This window comes from Bos taurus, chromosome 1, assembly GCF_002263795.3.
Source record: "Bos taurus isolate L1 Dominette 01449 registration number 42190680 breed Hereford chromosome 1, ARS-UCD2.0, whole genome shotgun sequence".
Classification (NCBI taxonomy): Eukaryota; Metazoa; Chordata; class Mammalia; order Artiodactyla; family Bovidae; genus Bos; species Bos taurus.
In genome coordinates this window covers 119504255-119522081 of record NC_037328.1, presented here as the reverse complement: position 1 = coordinate 119522081, position 17827 = coordinate 119504255, and the positions used below count along the sequence as shown (strand labels likewise).

At 38.5% G+C, this 17827-nt stretch overlaps 1 protein-coding gene across 2 annotated transcripts in view; it reads left to right on the top strand.

The window, feature by feature from the left end:
• Window positions 1–831: 831 nt before the first annotated feature.
• The window catches only part of AGTR1 (angiotensin II receptor type 1), a 55581-nt gene continuing 38585 nt past the window's right edge, over window positions 832–17827 (top strand). The window contains 2 exon segments of one of the 2 annotated variants that reach the window (NM_174233.2): window positions 832–1112; window positions 12259–12340. The gene's annotated coding sequence lies outside the window, so the exon portion shown is untranslated. 2 annotated transcript variants of the gene reach the window in all.

Genomic DNA, 17827 nt, shown 5'->3' with positions numbered 1-17827 from the left:
TTTCTGTTCTAGTTTGCTGAATGGTTTTATCATAAAAAGTGTTAGATTTTGTCAAATGCTTTCTAATTTATTAAGATTATCTTGTGGCTTTTGTCCTTTATTCTGTTGATATGGTATATTATAACAATTGATTTTTGATAAACTAACCTTCCATTCCTGAGATAAATCTCACTTGGACATGGTGTATAATCCTTTTAATATGTTACTAGATCTATTTGCTAATATTTCGCTGAGGATTTTTATCTACATTCATCAGGGACATTTTCTCCTCATGTTTCATCTTGTTTTGGTATAAGGGTGATACTGACCTCATAGCGTGAGTTGCAAAGTGATCATCTTCTTCGGAAGAATCGATAAAGAATTTATACTAATTATTCCTTAAATATTTAGTCATATTTTGGTTTTTAACTTTTTACATTTTTAAAAATGTAACTCCAACAGCATACCCCAATAGAAGGAGATGAATGTCCACCCTTTCACTTTGTAACAACTCTGAGATTATAATCTATGGCAGCGATCTTTGATCAACAATGGTATTATCAAAGTTTGAGCTACATCCAGGGAAGAGAAAGAAGTTCCCAAATGCATCCTTTAAAGTTTCCCAAGTTTAAAATGAAAAAAGTGGAGTAACCCGGATCTTGATGTAAATGACTGGTCCTGCACCCTCGGCTCTCTCCCCTTTCTCCACTCCCTCCCCCGATGCCGGATTCAGTGCCAGGTACTCGCAGATCTATTAAGTGACACCGGGGATGACTGTGGCATCATCCCGCTTCCGTCAGCATCTGGAGAGGAAAGGGGGTTGGGCCGAGAGGGTCTCCCGGGCGGGGCGGAGGAGGAGAGAGTGCAAAACACAGCCTCGCCCCTGGAACCCTCGAAGCAGCAACGCCCCTCGCTATAAATTTGGAGCTGCCTCAGAGAGGACGATTCCAGCGCCAGTCAGCCAAGGGCCTGAGGCGACTGAGCGCCCGGGCAGACGCGCGACTAGCAGCTCTGCCTACCCGAGACGGCGATCCACGAGGAGGAACCCAAGCGGACCCCAGGAGTGAGGGCGCACCCTGAGCCGGCGCCGCCAGCTCGGCCCGACGCCGGCGCAGCGTCCCGAGTGAGAGCGGGTGAGTGGCGCGGACTGCCCTGCCAGCTTGGGGGCTGGGGCGGGGTGTCAGTTTCGTGCCAAGGTGTCAGCTGCGGGCGCAGTGCCGGGAGGCTCTCGGGGACGGTGGCGAGAAAAAGCTAAGGTCCCCCCGGCGCCCACTGGGAGGTGGAGGACCTTCCCCAAATCAGATGTGGGAAGAAGCAGTCTGATCTTGTTTGCCTCATGCCCCCGACGTTTCATTCTAATTTGACCAAATTCTGTCGAGCACAAGCGAGGAATCTGCAGAGATGGGATGCAACCAAGGAAACTTTCTTCCCGAGGCTTTTAGCTAACTCATGTCTTTAAACTGTGATCTGAGCATATTACTTCTCGAGGCGGGAGTCCCTTTAAAAGTTGTGCCACTTTAAAGGCGTACTTGATTGTCCCCACACTCTGCTAACCGGGCAGGCCAGGCACCAGCAAGGCTCACCTCCCTACCACCCCTCTTCAAACGATAACGCTGGGTCCTTGGCCCGGGATGCTGAGTCCCCATCGAATTAACTGGGGAGAAGGAAAACGGAGCTTCTCGGCACACGCCAATCCCCACAACCCTGGCCAGAGCACGTTTGTCACTGAGGCGGATTTTAGGAGAAATTCTTCTGCTTCCAAGACCGAGCAGAACCTCTTGCTGACGCCTTCCCTTCATACACCCCTCTACCTAGCACCCCATTCTCCAGTTCTCTTAAATGTCCAGCCCGATCTATCCACAATGCCAGATGCTTTGTCTCCAGAAGAGTCTCCTGCCCTGAACTATTGAGCACATTGCGGGCCTCTTTACCTGATCTTTCTTTGCTGATGGCTTGATTAAGAATCAAACACCCACGAGTGGCCCTCTGGAGCCCTCTCTTCTTGGTGAAAGTTTGGGTGCTCACTTTCCCTTGGGATCACATTTTCCACCTGGCTATTTCTAGTGTCATTCCTAGATGAGAGTAACAATGAGGCAAGAAGGAAATCTGGCACCCTGCTGCTCTGTTTTATGACTTTTTTGAACAACCTCTATCTCCTTTTCAAGTTGCTGTCATCCCCAACATGATTCTCTTGGTAGTTATACCACCCTGGGTCTCCAAGATTTATTCTCCTTAGCATAAGCTGTAACACCTTTATAAGTCTTCTTTAAAGGAAACTGCCTGTTTCCCTTGTTGCCTGCTGGTGTTTCCCTAGCTCTCAAGGCCCCACCACATGGATAATCTCTCTGGAGACTGTGATGGATTCCAACACCCATCTGGAAGACAGTGCAGCGGCAAGGAAGCACAGAGAGCTGGGAATGGAGACTCCCACATAACTGGCCATGTGCTGTTAGAGTTATTTCACAATTCAAACCTCAGGTCTCTCTAGTGATAAAATTCCTTGATTCCTTTTGTTTCCTAGTTATTGCTTTAAAAAATAAAGTCTAAAATAATTACCCTTTTAGCCCATGTTTGTGCTCCTCAAAAGTGTCTAAATAGCTCTCCTGGTAAATTGTCTGCTCTGAAAAATCATTAGGTCCAAGTGTCCATCCCCTAGATTACAGTTGGCAGTTTCTACAACCTGGCTTAATTAAGGCTCAGGGAGTGGCCCCAAGTTGCTGGATCTCAACTTTGCTAAAGTTCTCATGATTAGTAGTATCTAGTCCATTATCTCGGAGAAGGCAATGGCACCCCACTCCAATACTTTTGCCTGGAAAATCCCATGAACGGAGGAGCCTGGTAGGCTGCAGTCCATGGGGTCGCTAGAGTCAGACACGACTGAGCAACTTCACTTTCACTTTTCACTTTCATGCATTGGAGAAGGAAATGGCAACCCACTCCAGTGTTCTTGCCTGGAGAATCCCAGGGACGGGAAGCCTGGTGGGCTGCCGTCTATGGGGTCGCACAGAGTTGGACACGACTGAAGCCACTTAGCAGCAGCAGTCCATTATCTACTCTATTGCAGCCCCCTTTTTTTCTTTCTAATTTCCTTGTTTTTTGTGTCCATCATGAGGCCTCGATTTCTAACTCGATTCTTCTTTGATCTTAAACTGAATCGACTGTCCCATTATCCAACCCAAAAGAAAGCTGGTTTTCTTCCACTGAAGCCAAAGGGAGACAAGTTTTATAAAGTGTCTCCCAGTCACTCTTGCTTTGGCAATGCTCTGCATCCCAAGAGCTCTGAGATCAAATCTCTGCTATCTCCCTCTTACCCTGCTTTAGTGCTCAAACTGTGACTTTGTTCAGGTTTCTTCTTTGTTTTTTCTTTTCCTACTTTTAGTAAGAGTTGTGTGTGTGTGCTGGTATATAATTTGGGGTTATTTTGCTGCTGCTGCTTATTACTGTTGTTGCTGTTGTTACTATGACTAATTCTTATCCTGTGCTAGATGAAAAATAATGAAAGAAAATGTGCTGCTTACCCAAAGCCCAGGTAAAATACTTGAGAGCTTCTCAGATAGCTCAACTAGTAAAGAATCTGCCTGCTATGCAGGGGACCTAGGTTCGATCCCTGGGTTGGGAAGATCCCCTGGAGAAGGGCATGGCAACCAACTTCAGTATCCTTGCATAGAGAATTCCATGGGCAGAGGAGCCTGGCAGGCTACATACAGTCCATGGGGTCTCAAAGAGTTGGACACGACTGAGTTACACATTCACACATTTGAAAAGGAGTTTGAAACTCACAGTTAAAATGCATGATTCACGTCTCCTATAGTTTTATCTGTGCTTTCACAGTGTCCTTTTTATGCAGCTGACAGTTGCTGTGTTTTGCTTTCAAATTTGATGCAGGGACCAAGATCCAGACCCATCACGCTTAGATGTTTTGGCTGCCTGATGCAGGCTCCCGGTCTTTTGCCCCAAGCTCAGTAGTTTACGTAGCCCTTTTCCTGCTCAGTCACGACTGAGCAGTGCCAGAGTCTCTCAGAGCAGTCTGAAAAATCACAAATTTTATTTAGAAGTTTGAAGTACATCCAAGTGTTATAAAAATTTAAAAGCTGTTTTGAAGACAGACTGTGGCAATAAACAAATACAGAGCCAGAGCAACAAAATGTCCAAGTATAAAAAAAGGAACCAAACACTTTTCACCCGTGTTATCTAGCAAATTGGAAAAATCAGCTTTTTAACCCATCACTACTGGAAAGTACTATTATTTTCTACAAAATCACTATAAATTTTCTCTTTCAAAATTGTCTGAAGTCATTGGATAACACGGTTTGCTTCTTTTCTCATTAGTGTCTATTAAAACAGTACACTAAAGCTTCCACAGCAAAAGTAAATTTTGTTCCATTTCCCGCCTAAATTTAGCTATCACTTTACATTTTTTATTTTTAATCACAATATGAATTTCAGCTATGAAAAATCAGCTTTTCAATGGCTTAATATACAAAGCCATCTTAAATCTAGAAGTATCTGTACAGATTTAAAGTAATAGGCAAATAATTTGGCAAATTACTACTATTATCCTATTAAAGCTCTAAAATATAAAATACATCACAGCAAAAAAAAAAAAAAGAAAATCTAAAGAGTTATAAATTTGCCAGATGCTTTGTTTGGTGGTTATTTTAATGATGAACTTGACAATTAGAAAACAAAATATACGTTTAGAACAATCATAACATGACAAGTGAATCTTAGCTGTGGTTGTATTAACATTAAAAGTTTTCTATCTGATTTTGATCCTTTCTCTTCGTAGCAGATGATCACTGTGGGAAAAAGTTCCTTGACTATGAAAACCAAAATTTCTTTCAAAATATTTTACTAAAAAAGAATATATGTATATATATACATATACTAGAAGTAGGTGTCTAGAATCTTCCAGTTATCATTTGATTTTCCTTCTTATAGTCAAGAATATTTTAAATTGTGTTGCCCATTTACTTTTCTAACACAAATTGGAAAAATGGGTAAGAAATAGGTATGCTTTATTTTTCATAGTCTAAGTCCCAATTCTGCATGCCCTTAATATTTAAAATCATAGCATTAATAACCATTCAGTTTGGGTCAAGTTTTATGGGATTTCTTATTCTCTTCATACAATCAAAGTTTCCTTGTTCTTCATCAGATGATGTTAAAATCTCATTTAGATCAATGAATTAAAGTACTTTGGCTACATAGTTAACTTCAGAGTAAGAATACTGAAGAATACACATTTGATTCTGTACTTTTTTAACAGAATAACTGTAACAATATACTGTAATAAAAGTTATATGGATATAACTCTGTACTTTTAAAGAGAGTTAATGACTGCTAATTTCCTCTGTAAGTTTTCTTTAGTTATTTCTTATTTTAATCAAAGCTCCTCTTATCTGCCTTGGAAAAGGAAGAATTATATGTATGAAATATATCAACAATAGTAGAAGATACTTACTGAGGGAATGCAATGGATCTGAGAGATCTTAGGTCCTGAGGACACACCAAAGTATAAAAAATGGTCTTTGTCCTAGAGAGATGTTGGTCAAGCTAAGTACATATTTAGATATAGGTCTCGCCAGTCATCTCAATGCCGCTGGGGTAGGAAGCCATTTAAAAAAACCCTCTTCCTTCTACCTTTCAGACAGGGTAGAATATCTAATGTGGTTACATGTTTCATTCTGGCCCCTTCCATAATAACCACCACAACTTTCCTTTCCCCATGGGGTTTTAACTCCTTTGATAGTATGCACCACACCCAACTGCCTTGTGTTCTGTTATTAAAGTCACTTTCTTGCCTGTTTGTCTGTTTTTGGCTTAATTTGTGGAAAACATTAAATACATTTTCAGATCCTTATATTGTAGAAATGTTAGAAACCTTTCCTATTACAATAAAGTGACTTAAAAGTGTTGCTTTAGTCTTACTAATGGAATAACTAAGCATTAACACAATTGCTTTAAATCTAAAGCTATAAAAGTCTAAGGCAAGGAAGCTCCAATTAAAATAAATACATTTAAAAAAAAATAAGGCAAGGGAAAGGTAAAGAATAAGAAAAAGAGCTATGAAAAGAATAAAAGGTTGAAATATCAAAGCAGTGGTTCTTCAGGCATCAAAGAGCAGGTAAGGCAAGCATATGAAAATCACCGGGGAAGTGTTTTAAATCTGTACATATTGTCTGCACTTCCCCTGTTTCTCCTTTCCCCATTTCTTTCCTATTGAGAACCGCCACATTACCTCAGGTGTCAAGGTCCCCCAACTAGCATCATGAGTATCACTTGGGAGCTTATTAGAAATTCAGACTCTCAGACCCCACCTGGACCCACTGAATCAGAATCTGCATTTTAGCAAGATCTTCACATGATTCAAAAGGACTTTAAAGCTAGAAAAGCACAAGTGACAGAACCTCTGGCTTGCTCAAATGATTACCTAGAGGCTATTTTCTTGGCTTTTTAATAAAATAACATTTTTAACAAAACTAACATGTATTGAGCATATATAATGTGCCAAACAACGTTCAGCCTTTCAATACAGTGTTTTATTTAATTCTCACAACATCCCTATATAATAGTCACTGCCTCATCCCCATTTTATAGATTGGGATATCAAATAATAATGTGATAAGTAGCTTACCCAGTTTTGGTAACTGTTAGAGTCAAGATTTGAACACAATTTTGATTCTGTGCTCTTTGTTGCCACCCACACTGTCTGCTCTACATTAGGCTGCCTGCTTTTTAAGACCAATTAATTATTGGACCAATTAATTATTGGATAATTATTAGAAAGTTATAATTGGAAATCAAGTTCTGTTTTCCTCATAGAAAAAAGCAAGATCTATAACATTTTCCTGTCATCTTACCTTTAACTTCAATAATGAGGAATTCTAGGAATTCCTTCTTTAGTTGGGAAACAAGTAAGAAAACTATGATAGTTCATAATTTAAAATTTAAGACTTGATATCTCTGTTTTCCCAAAACTTACCTGAAATTTATCTTTTTCTTTAACCTTTGTGTTCTGATGAACTTTTTAAAAAAGTTCTTGAGTTGAATAACCCATATCCTACATATATAAACATATATAAACTTTCCAACTCAAATTATGTATCACTCTTTCAGCTTTTAATATAAACACATTTATCTATAAGCATAGTTTTAATATAAACACATTTATCTGTAAGCATAGTTTCTAAAACTTTAGTTGAATATAATACTAATCAGTCAGTCTGCAAACAAGGGTACCTGATTTTTTTTTTTTTAAGGGTACCTGATTTTAAGCCAGTGACTCCTCAAATGATGAGTCTCTGAGACATTTTTCCCAGTGCATATAGACTCTCTGAGAGCTGTCAGTTGGATTGGGTCAAATGTCTGTTGTTTTGACAGAGGCTCATTGATGTGGGTCAGAAGACCGAGGTGAGTCTGGGCTCCCTGTGATCATGTTTGAGAGGAGAGGCATGTCAACAGAACTAAGCAGCCACGATTTTCTCCGTGATAAAGGGACATCCTTGAGAGACAGAATGTCACCAGCTGCTTAGATCTAGAACTTTCGGCAGCACTAATAGTACAGTGTCTAACTTGTAAGTTATAGATGAAGGCAAAAATCAACCCAGGGATGCCATAAAGCCACGTAGTGAGGGCTCAAAAGGGAACTTGTGCCCAGGAGACATCCTGCATACTAGCAGGCAGAGTTTCTTAGTGCTGATCAATGATAAAGTACCAGTGATTCTCTTGTGACTCTTTACAGTCCTGCTCATCTCACTAACCCCAAATAGTTGTGAGTGTGGCTGAATTTAGTCAACACTAGGTTTTTTTTTTTTCTAAATAAACTGAAAAAAAAAGGAAAAACCTCACAGCACTTCTTCTAAACTTCATCCATTTACAATTTCATCATCATACATGCTTTTCTTCACTCTTGGACCCAAACTCTTCTTGTTATGCAATTCAAATGCATCTTACATACTTGTAAATTACGTGGTATGCTGCTAGAACAAGAACGTTCCATTAACCCAGCTTTAATCATCTAATTCTCCTTCCATTCAAATGTCATGTCACATAAAATACATTGTACCATGATGTCTTCCAGCACTTAACCTTCACACAGTTAACTGCTGCCACTTTATCAGGAATGGAAAATAATCTGATGTGATTCCTATGTAATAATTTCCTGACTGTGTTCTAGCGTTTGACATACTGGGTTAACAGAGTGGATTTTTGCGAGAAATACAAATCTATTCTTTTAAATTCCCATTACATTAAGCCACATGATGGAATATTATACAGTCATTGTGTATTTTATATGTATATATTTTAAAATATCTAGTGACAAGGAAAGGTAATCACAAGTGAATACAGCAGTGTATAAAATAAAAATCCAATGAGAGAGAGTGTGTATGTGTGTGTGTGTGTGTGTGTCTTTGATAGATTCTTGTCAAGGTGCCATGAATGTCTTATTTGGGTCATTGGTGTTCTAATGAAAACAGTTCAGTTATACTAGCACTGATTTGAGAGCAAAATCACTTAGAGATTTTTTTAAATGTCTGCATATTTGCACGAACAGATAAGAAATACTAGGCAAAATATATAACAAATCTTTAAAGCTTTTGAGGATTATTAAGATCAAGGCTAAGATCAAACGTGACTTTTCTTTCCCCTTTTTTGGCATGCGCTTTCAGACTTTCCTATCATGAGCCTCCGTTCATACTTTTTATCTTGGAATTTCTTTTCCTTTCCTTCTAACTCACTCTAGATTTCAGATTATAGACACCCACCATTAACCCTCTGGAGAATGATCCTAGCAAGTCAACCCTGTCTCTATTTTTTTCCCTAAGGTACACTAGAGCCCTATAAGAGTTCACAGATTTTACACCAGAGTGGCATTTTATAGGAAAAAATATCTCGTAGGAAAATTTTTGCTATGACAAAAAAAAAACACCAAAAAATAAGTTAAAAATATATTCTTCTAATGCCAAAATCCTCCTGTACCACAAGGTGATAGTAAAACTCGAAAACTCATATACGTTGTTGCTAGGAAAAAAAAAAAAAAACTATACACAATCTTCTTGAATAATTCATTCAGTTCAGTTCAGTCACTCAGTTGTGTCTGACTCTTTGCGACCCCATGAATCGCAGCACGCCAGGCCTCCCTGTCCATCACCAACTCCCGGAGTTCACTCAGACTCACATCCATCCAGTCAGTGATGCCATCCAGCCATCTCATCCTCTGTCGTCCCCTTCTCCTCCTGCCCCCAATCCCTCCCAACATCAGTCTTTTCCAGTGAGTCAACTCTTCGCATGAGGTGGCCAAAGTACTGGAGTTTCAGCTTTAGCATCATTCCTTCCAAAGAAATCCCAGGGCTGATTCATTAACTTTAAACAATTTCTTACTTTAAAAAATCCCCAAACCATAATGAAAAATATTGATGAATTTGGCTACATAAAAAAATTTAAATGGTTGTGTAGTAAAAAGCACCAGAAACAAACACAAAAGATAAACAGGAAAGCTATTTGCCACACATTACGTGTAAAATGCCAATTTTTGACATGAGCTTTTTAAAATGAGAAACAATGAACCCAATGGAAAAATGAGTGAAGGCCATAACTAGGCAACCTAGTAGAAAAATAATTGCAAAAATAAGAAAACAAAAAGAAGCTCAACCTCATTCCTAACCAAAAAAAAGGTAAACCAAAACAAATATATATTTTTCACTTATCAGACTGAGAAAAAAATGCAAAATTTTATACAAGTCAGATTTTTGGTATCTTAAATTCATATAGCCATTGTAGAGGACATTTTGTAAGTATCTTCCAAAAACCTAGAGTGTATAAACAATCTGTATTGACAATTATGTTTGCAATTCATTCTACCAGTATAATCATATAAGTACAAAAATGCATATATATAAATATGATCATTGAGGCTTTTTTACATTCAAAAAAGGGAAATAGAAGGCAAAAAAAAAAAAAACCCTTAAGGCCCATGATGTGTGCTGAGTCACTCAGTCTGACTCTGTAACCCCATGGGCTATAGCCCACTAAGCTCCTCTGTCTGTGAGATTTCCCAGGCAAGAATATTGGAATGGGTTGCCATTTCCTCTTCCAGGTGACTTTCTCCACCCAGAGATTGAACCTGTGTCTCCTGAGTCTTCTGCATTGACAGGCAAATTCTTTACCTCTGAGCCACCTGGAAAGCCCCCAAGGCCCACTAGGGGCTGATTATATCAATTATCATGTTTCAGTGCAATGATTAGAATCCTATGAGTAAGATAGATTTGTGTAAATGATGTGAGATAGATTTGTGTAAATGATGTAGAAAGTTCTACGAGACATATTACTTTTGTTTTTTTAAAGGAAAGCAAAGTACAGAACATATAATGCATAAAATGAGAAGCAATGGATATACATACTTATATACATGGGTGCACTTTTTTTAAAGTTCTAAAGGACACATAAAAAAAACTATTGGTAGTATATATCTCTGGGAAGTAGACCTGGAGCGACAATTAGAGAATTAAGAGATGTGTACTTTTACTTTATACATTTCCATAACTAGGCACTTGTACCACATACATATATTACTTCTATGGAAAATTAAAACAGAAAAAACTTTTAAGGAGATTTTGTTCAAAATTATGGCACAATAACACTTGTAGAGTACATCATGAGAAACGCTGGGCTGGAGGAAGCACAAGCTGGAGTCAAGACTGCCTAGAGAAATATCAATATCCTCAGATATATAGATGACACCACCCTTATGGTAGAAAGCAAAGAACTAAAGAGTCTCTTGATGAAAGTGAAAGAGGAGACTGAAAAAGTTGGCTTAAAAGCTCAATATTCAGAAAACTAAGGTCATGGCATCTGGTCCATCACTCCATGGCAAATAGATGAGGAAACAGTGGAAACGGTGGCTGACTTTATTTTTGGGGGGCTCCAAAATCACTGCAGATGGTGATTGCAGCTATGAAATTAAAAGATGCTTACTCCTTGGGAGGAAAGTTATGACCAACCTAGACAGCATATTAAAAAGCAGAGACATTACTTTGCCAACAAAGGTCTGTCTAGTCAAGGCTATGGTTTTTCCAGTGGTCATGTATGGATGTGAGAGTTGGACTATAAAGAAAGCTGAGTGCCGAAGAATTGATGCTTTTGAACTGTGGTGTTAGAGAAGACTCTTGAGAGTCCCTTGGACTGCAAGGAGATCCAATCAGTCCTTCCTAAAGGAGATTAGTCCTGGGTGTTCATTGGAAGGACTGATGTTGAATCTGAAACTCCAATACTCTGGCCACCTGATGTGAAGAACTGACTCATTTGAAAAGACCTTGATGCTGGGAAAGATTGAGGGCAGGAAGAGAAGGGGATGACAGAGGATGACATGGTCGGAAGGCATCACCAACTCGATGGACATGGGTTTGGTTAGATTCCAGGAGTTGGTGATGGACAGGGCAACCTGGTGTGCTGTGGTTCATGGGGTCGCAAAGAGTTGGACACGACTGAGCGACTGAACTGAACTGAACTGAAGCTTTATATGAAAAGAATTGTATATCACACTACCTACCATGTATAAAACACAATCACACTACCATGCTATAAAGCATAGGGAGCTCAGCTCATTGCTCTGTGGTGACCTGGATGGGTTGGATGGAGGCAGGGGTGGTGAGCAGGAGGTCCAAGAATGAGGGGGATATATGTATACATATAAATTAGTCACTCCATTGTACAGCAGAAATTAACACGACGTTGTACAGAAATTATACTCTAATAATCATATATCAAAGTTTGTTAATTCACAAGTAAAAATCTAATCTATAAGGATGTTTCTTATATTTAGTAGTTATAGCTACAGAAATGCCTTGCTGCTGCTGCTAAGTCGCTCCAGTCGTGTCCGACTCTGTGAGACCCCATGAACTGCAGCCTACCAGGCTCCTCCGCCCATGGGATTTTCCAGACAAGAGTACTGGAGTGGAGTGCCATTGCCTTCTCCCAGAAATGCCTTAGAAATTGCATTATTGTTGACCCAAAAACTCTTTTTCACCTTCTCTAGCATTCATCTACAAGGAGGGAAGATGTTGACTATAAACAGGAAGAGGACAAGGTCCCTTGACAGATGGTCACCCAGTAGAGCCTAAGTCTGTATAAGGAAAAATATGTTCTCGATGTTGACAGATGGCTTCATTCCATTCAAAAACATTCTTAAGATGTAGTGTTAATGCTTATTTTATAAATTAGAAAATAAAAATCTGACCTTTTTCAGTGAATCACTTAATGTTTTTTTTTTCTTTACAGACTGATGTATGATAAGCTGATCTAAAATGACAGGTTTTATCTGACTAAGTCATTGAAGCCATTCCAGAAGGTCTGCATCCAGGTAAATGGCTTACACCTATAACACTGTATCTGTCAGTAATTTTCTCTAATGTGTCAACCATGAAGGTAGCACATAAAGCCACACACACTATTGTCAGGTGACAGAAACAGAAGCTGTAGAAAAGAATGACATTCTGAGCCCATTCCTTCCAATATATAAAGAACATACATATTATTAATAATATGAATTTTTTAAAGATTTTTTTGATGTGGACCATTTTTAAAGTCTTTATTGAATTCATTACAAGATTGCTTCCGTTTCATGGTTTGGCTTTTTGGCCCCAAGGCATGTGGGATCTCCACTTCCCGACCAGGGATTGAGCCTATATCCTCTGCAGTTCAGTTCAATTCAGTTCAGTAGCTCAGTCGTGTCCGACTCTTTGCGACTCTTTGTAACCCCATGAATTGCAGCACGCCAGGCCTCCCTGTCCATCGCCAACTCCCGGAGTTCACTCAAACTTATGTCCATCAAGTCGGTGATGCCATCCAGCCATCTCATCCTCTGTCGTCCCCTTCTCCTCCTGCCCCCAATCCCTCCCAGCATCAGAGTCTTTTCCAATGAGTCAACTCTTCGCATGAGGTGGCCAAAGTACTGGAGTTTCAGCTTTAGCATCATGCCTTCCAAAGAAATCCCAGGGCTGATCTCCTTCAGAATGGACTGGTTGGATCTGCTTGCAGTCCAAGGGACTCTCAAGAGTCTTCTCCAACACCACAGTTCAAAAGCATCAATTCTTTGGCGCTCAGCCTTCTTCACAGTCCAACTCTCACATCCATACATGACCACAGGAAAAACCATATACAGAGGTACCCATTAATTCCAAAGCAGTTTAACCCCTGGTAGACATAAGCCCCATGGAGTCACACAGTGGGGCATTCCACTCAGAACCTCACAGAGCAGCTAGGGGGGTGCTCTGTCAGTTCAACTCTTATCACACAGACTGTATGATATTTTTCATAAAAAGACTCCTTGATTTACCCAGCTAGCAGGATTTTTTTCTCCTGACATAAACTCAGCTCAAAGAACAAACCCTCCGCTTCCCAAATTAACAGGGGAGACATTCCCTAGTTCCTCCAAGGAAAATGAAAAGAGTAGCTTGTCCCTTTCTGAATGTGTCATGGCTGGATTTTATCAAAGTAGGAGGTAGATAAGATAGGTGATGGGTGGGCAGACCTATGTTAGAGGTAACTAGTCTTTTTGATTGACAAGTAGGAAACACTTGCTGGAAGGCAGTCCACAGTGGTGTTAGAAAACTATTTAGGACTACTCTAATCTTGGAAGACAAAAATAGTAACGTTCTGCAGAGTTCTGTCACTGGAAATCTTTAGGGGTTTTTTTGTGAGGTGTAGTTGAAATTTTGGAAGCTGGGCTATGCACATTTTCAGCAAAAATCCAGCTCTGGGAAAATATATTAAAATATATGTCCCCGTTAGGAAGATACCAAAACTAGCAGCTTTTTTTTATATCCTAAGAGTACTGAACAGAAGGAGCTCTTTACATATTCGCCTCCTCAGCCTTAAAGCAGAAGAATCAGGATAATAATACAGGGGCGTTCCTCCTGGAAATGGTCCTTAGATCAGCCTCTCCTCCTGTATTTTGGAAGCCCCTAAGTTTCTGATTAACATTCACACATTTGTAGTAAAACTTTCCAAATAACTACAACATTTTGCTTACAAATAAGAAAACACTGAAAAAAACATCCTGTACAATGTTAAACTTTTTCAGACCTTTAAGTTTCAGATAAATGAGCAAAAACATACTTAATTCTAATAAGTTATTTTCCACTGAAGAACTAACATCATACAGTTCTTCCACTAACTAGCAACTTTGCCTTTGGAAGAATCTCCAAGCCCCGTCCCAACCCATGTCATTATATTGAAATACAAAAAGTGTTTTCCAAGGGCCTTCTGAACTTTGTATTGTCACTTTAAAACTTTCATCAACTTAAAACTACAGAACTTTGATCTTTTATTGATTTAAACCAGTAATGTGTAAACAGTATTCCAGAGCTTGTTTCATACTGTAGAAACAAAAATACTTAGGCTGAAACCTACTTATGATAAATGGGAAAACATGGTTAATACATATAAAAGAATAAAAATATTCAGGGGCTTAAAATCTATGGTAATCATCTGCTCCATGTAGCTGTTTACATTAATTATAAATGCAGTTAAAAACTGAGTTCCTGCATGATACTAGCCACATTTCAAGTTCTCAATAGACACATGTAGGTAGTGGCTACTGTACTGAATAGCACAGATATAGAACATTTCTATCATTATGGAAAGTTCTACTAGACAGTGCTATTATAAAGGAATTATTAATAATGCAGTAGGCTTCCATTGCTACTTGGTAAGAAAGTTTTGGGCTCTTTTATATGTCTTTTGAAATTTAAAAATATTTTTTAAATGCTAATTTTCTTAACTGTAGGTTATCTGGTGTATGGCTCTCACAAGCCCCTTTCCTCTCTCCTATTTATTTGCATATTAAGATATGTGGAATTAACTGTTTTACTTAAATATTTATTTAAATACTTTATGTATTCTTATAAAATTAGAGGTTTTTGTTTCCTTAAAAATTGTGAAAAATTGTACATATAGTTATGTTGACCTAATATATGGCTGTTGGCTTTTTTACTGAATCACTGACGTCTTCAAGTAAGCAAAACTAGAAAAGATGTAGGATCATTTTTAAAGGCCAGTATTTTTTCTTTGTTCTTTATATTCTGTAAGATTTTATTTTTCCTACAATGATAGATGGGTCTCAATCACACCAACTTTACTAAAGCTTTATTTTTTTAAGCAACCGAAGAACCAAACAAAATAACTATTAGATCATTTATTTCTGTATCATTTATGGAAATGTGTATTATATTAATGGTCTCTGGATTTCCAACTTATTGTATAACAAAGAATAATAGCTTGTTTATAATTTTAATTAATATAATCACCCCCTTTTACACTATATACTTAAATTTCTTATTCACCATTGATCCTCTACTGTGATCCATTCATTTAATATCAGTTTCAATTATTTTCCAGTCACTTATATCTAGTAGTTCAATTAAATTTGATTCCTGGACTAATGGTTATATGTTACACAAGGCAAGAAATTAAAAGCAAATTTATCTTTGAGTCATTGAAGCATCAAAGATTTGAAATAGCTATATAACTAGCTATGAAAAAGACATAACTACCCAGCCAGTATTCCTTTACACATTTAACAGTATCATTTTTCAGTGAAAGCATAAATAATAAAGGTGCAAACCCAGTTTTGAATTGTTAAATATGAATCCAAATCTTACCAATGAAAAAAAGGCAGAGTAAATGTTAGCTGTCTGTGGAGTTTTGTTTTTCTTTAATAAACCAAAAAATAGCTTTTTTTATAAAATAATAGGTTTACTGTAAATAACCTATTATCCATATAGTTTATTCACAGTAATATTCATCCTGCTGCTGCTGCTGCTAAGTCACTTCAGTTGTATCCGACTCTGTGCAACCCCATAGACGGCAGCCCATCAGGCTCCCCCATCCCTGGGATTCTCCAGACAAGAACACTGGAGTGGGTTGCCATTTCCTTCTCCAATGCATGAAAGTGAAAAGTGAAAATGAAGTCACTCAGTCATGTCCAACTGTAGCAACCCCATGGACTGCAGCCCACCAGTCTCCTCTGTCCATGGGATTTTCCAGGCAAAAGTACTGGAGTGGGGTGCCATTGCCTTCTCCGAATAGTCATCCTAGGTTTAAACAATATAGCTAGATATGCACAGCATACAACTATATAGGAGATTCTAATTTAAACTGGGTTACTGTTAATATTTTTAATCATTAAAAGAGCTCAGAGAATTCACCTCTTAATTTCACAGTTTGGTTTTGCTGGCAGGAAGCACTTTTCACCAGTACTAGAAGTGCTGTCATCTTCTCCCTTCAACTAGCTAGTCATTCCTTTTAAGACTCTTAAAACGACTTAGATATATGAGTCATTTTTTTTTTTAATTCAGGGAATATCTAAAATATCTCAGAAATGTAATAGTACAGTACAAACTTGGCAGATGATAACCAGTTATTTAGAATTAGGTTTTTGGCACCTTTCCAGATTTGAAAAAAAATATTGGACTCTCCCAGGGCATCCCTGGGACAAGAGGTATAATGTCACATCGCAAGTCCAAAGTCCCATCGGAAGCAGCCTTCCTTCTCCTTTTACCCAAGCAAAGCCAAAGTACTTCTGCACACAGCACTGGCCACCATAAAAAGCAAACAAAGCCATTGTAGATAAAACCAGGCAGTGGATAAAGGCTATCATTTGACCTAGTGTCTGAACCTTGACTCAGTGATGCTTCAGGCCAAGGGGGAAGAACAGTATGGGCATTTTGCTGCCTCATGGTCTGTCCAGTGCAGTCAGTATACAGAGCAAGAGGATAAAACAACTCAGTGTCTTACTTAATGCAAAGAAGGAAATTCTTTGGCACCTGCTTTGGCAGTGTAAAAGCAATGTAAATTCAAGTCATTCACGAGAACAGCTTCTTATGTGATACAGAAGGTTATTCTGTAACAGTAACGGCCCAGCCATGGTTTATTCAACTCTAAACCATTAATGCGGAGAAGGCAATGGCACCCCACTCCAGTACTTTTGCCTGGAAAATACCATGGACGGAGGAGCCAGGTAGGCTGCAGTCCGTGGGGTTGCTAAGAGTCGGACACGACTGAGTGACTTCACTTTCATTTTTCACTTTCATGCATTGGAGAAGGAAATGGCAACCCACTCCAATGTTCTTGTCTGGAGAATCCCAGGGACAGCGGAGCCTGGTGGGCTGTCATCTATGGGGTCGCACACAGTCGGACACGACTGAAGTGACTTAGCAGCAAACCATTAATGAACTCTCATCTTCATTTTATGTAGAATACATTTATCTACATATAACTGAACAAATAGGGAATGTTGAAAATGACCCTGTGAAAAGTACTGACCCACAATGCATCTGCTTGGTTTGGGGCAATTGAAATAGTTAGTATAGGCTCCCTCTGGATTTATGCTAGAATTTTGATTTAATTAGATTGGTGAATTAGACACATGGCATCTGAATTAAGAGTGAGAAATACAATATGAACAAGTTCAGTGAAAAAAAATTTATGCTACGAATAAAATAACACATGTCAAACAATTTAAAAATTGATTTTAGCTTCCTTTGTATGATAAATGTAACAGATCCTAATTTGACATCTTAAAATGATTAGAGATCTATGCACAACCTATTTTGTGATTTTTATCTTCTGAGGAGGATGTTTTGTTATTTCTAACCTTCATTTTTAACCATTTTCTTCTTTTTTTCAGTTACTATAGTATAAACATCCATCAATCCATATTTATATTATATGTACATATATATGTATTTTATATATATGTATATATATATATAAAGATCTCAAGAGAAAATAATGCTTCAATCCTCCTCAACAATTCATTCTAACAATTAAGAACCCTTAAGCTAAA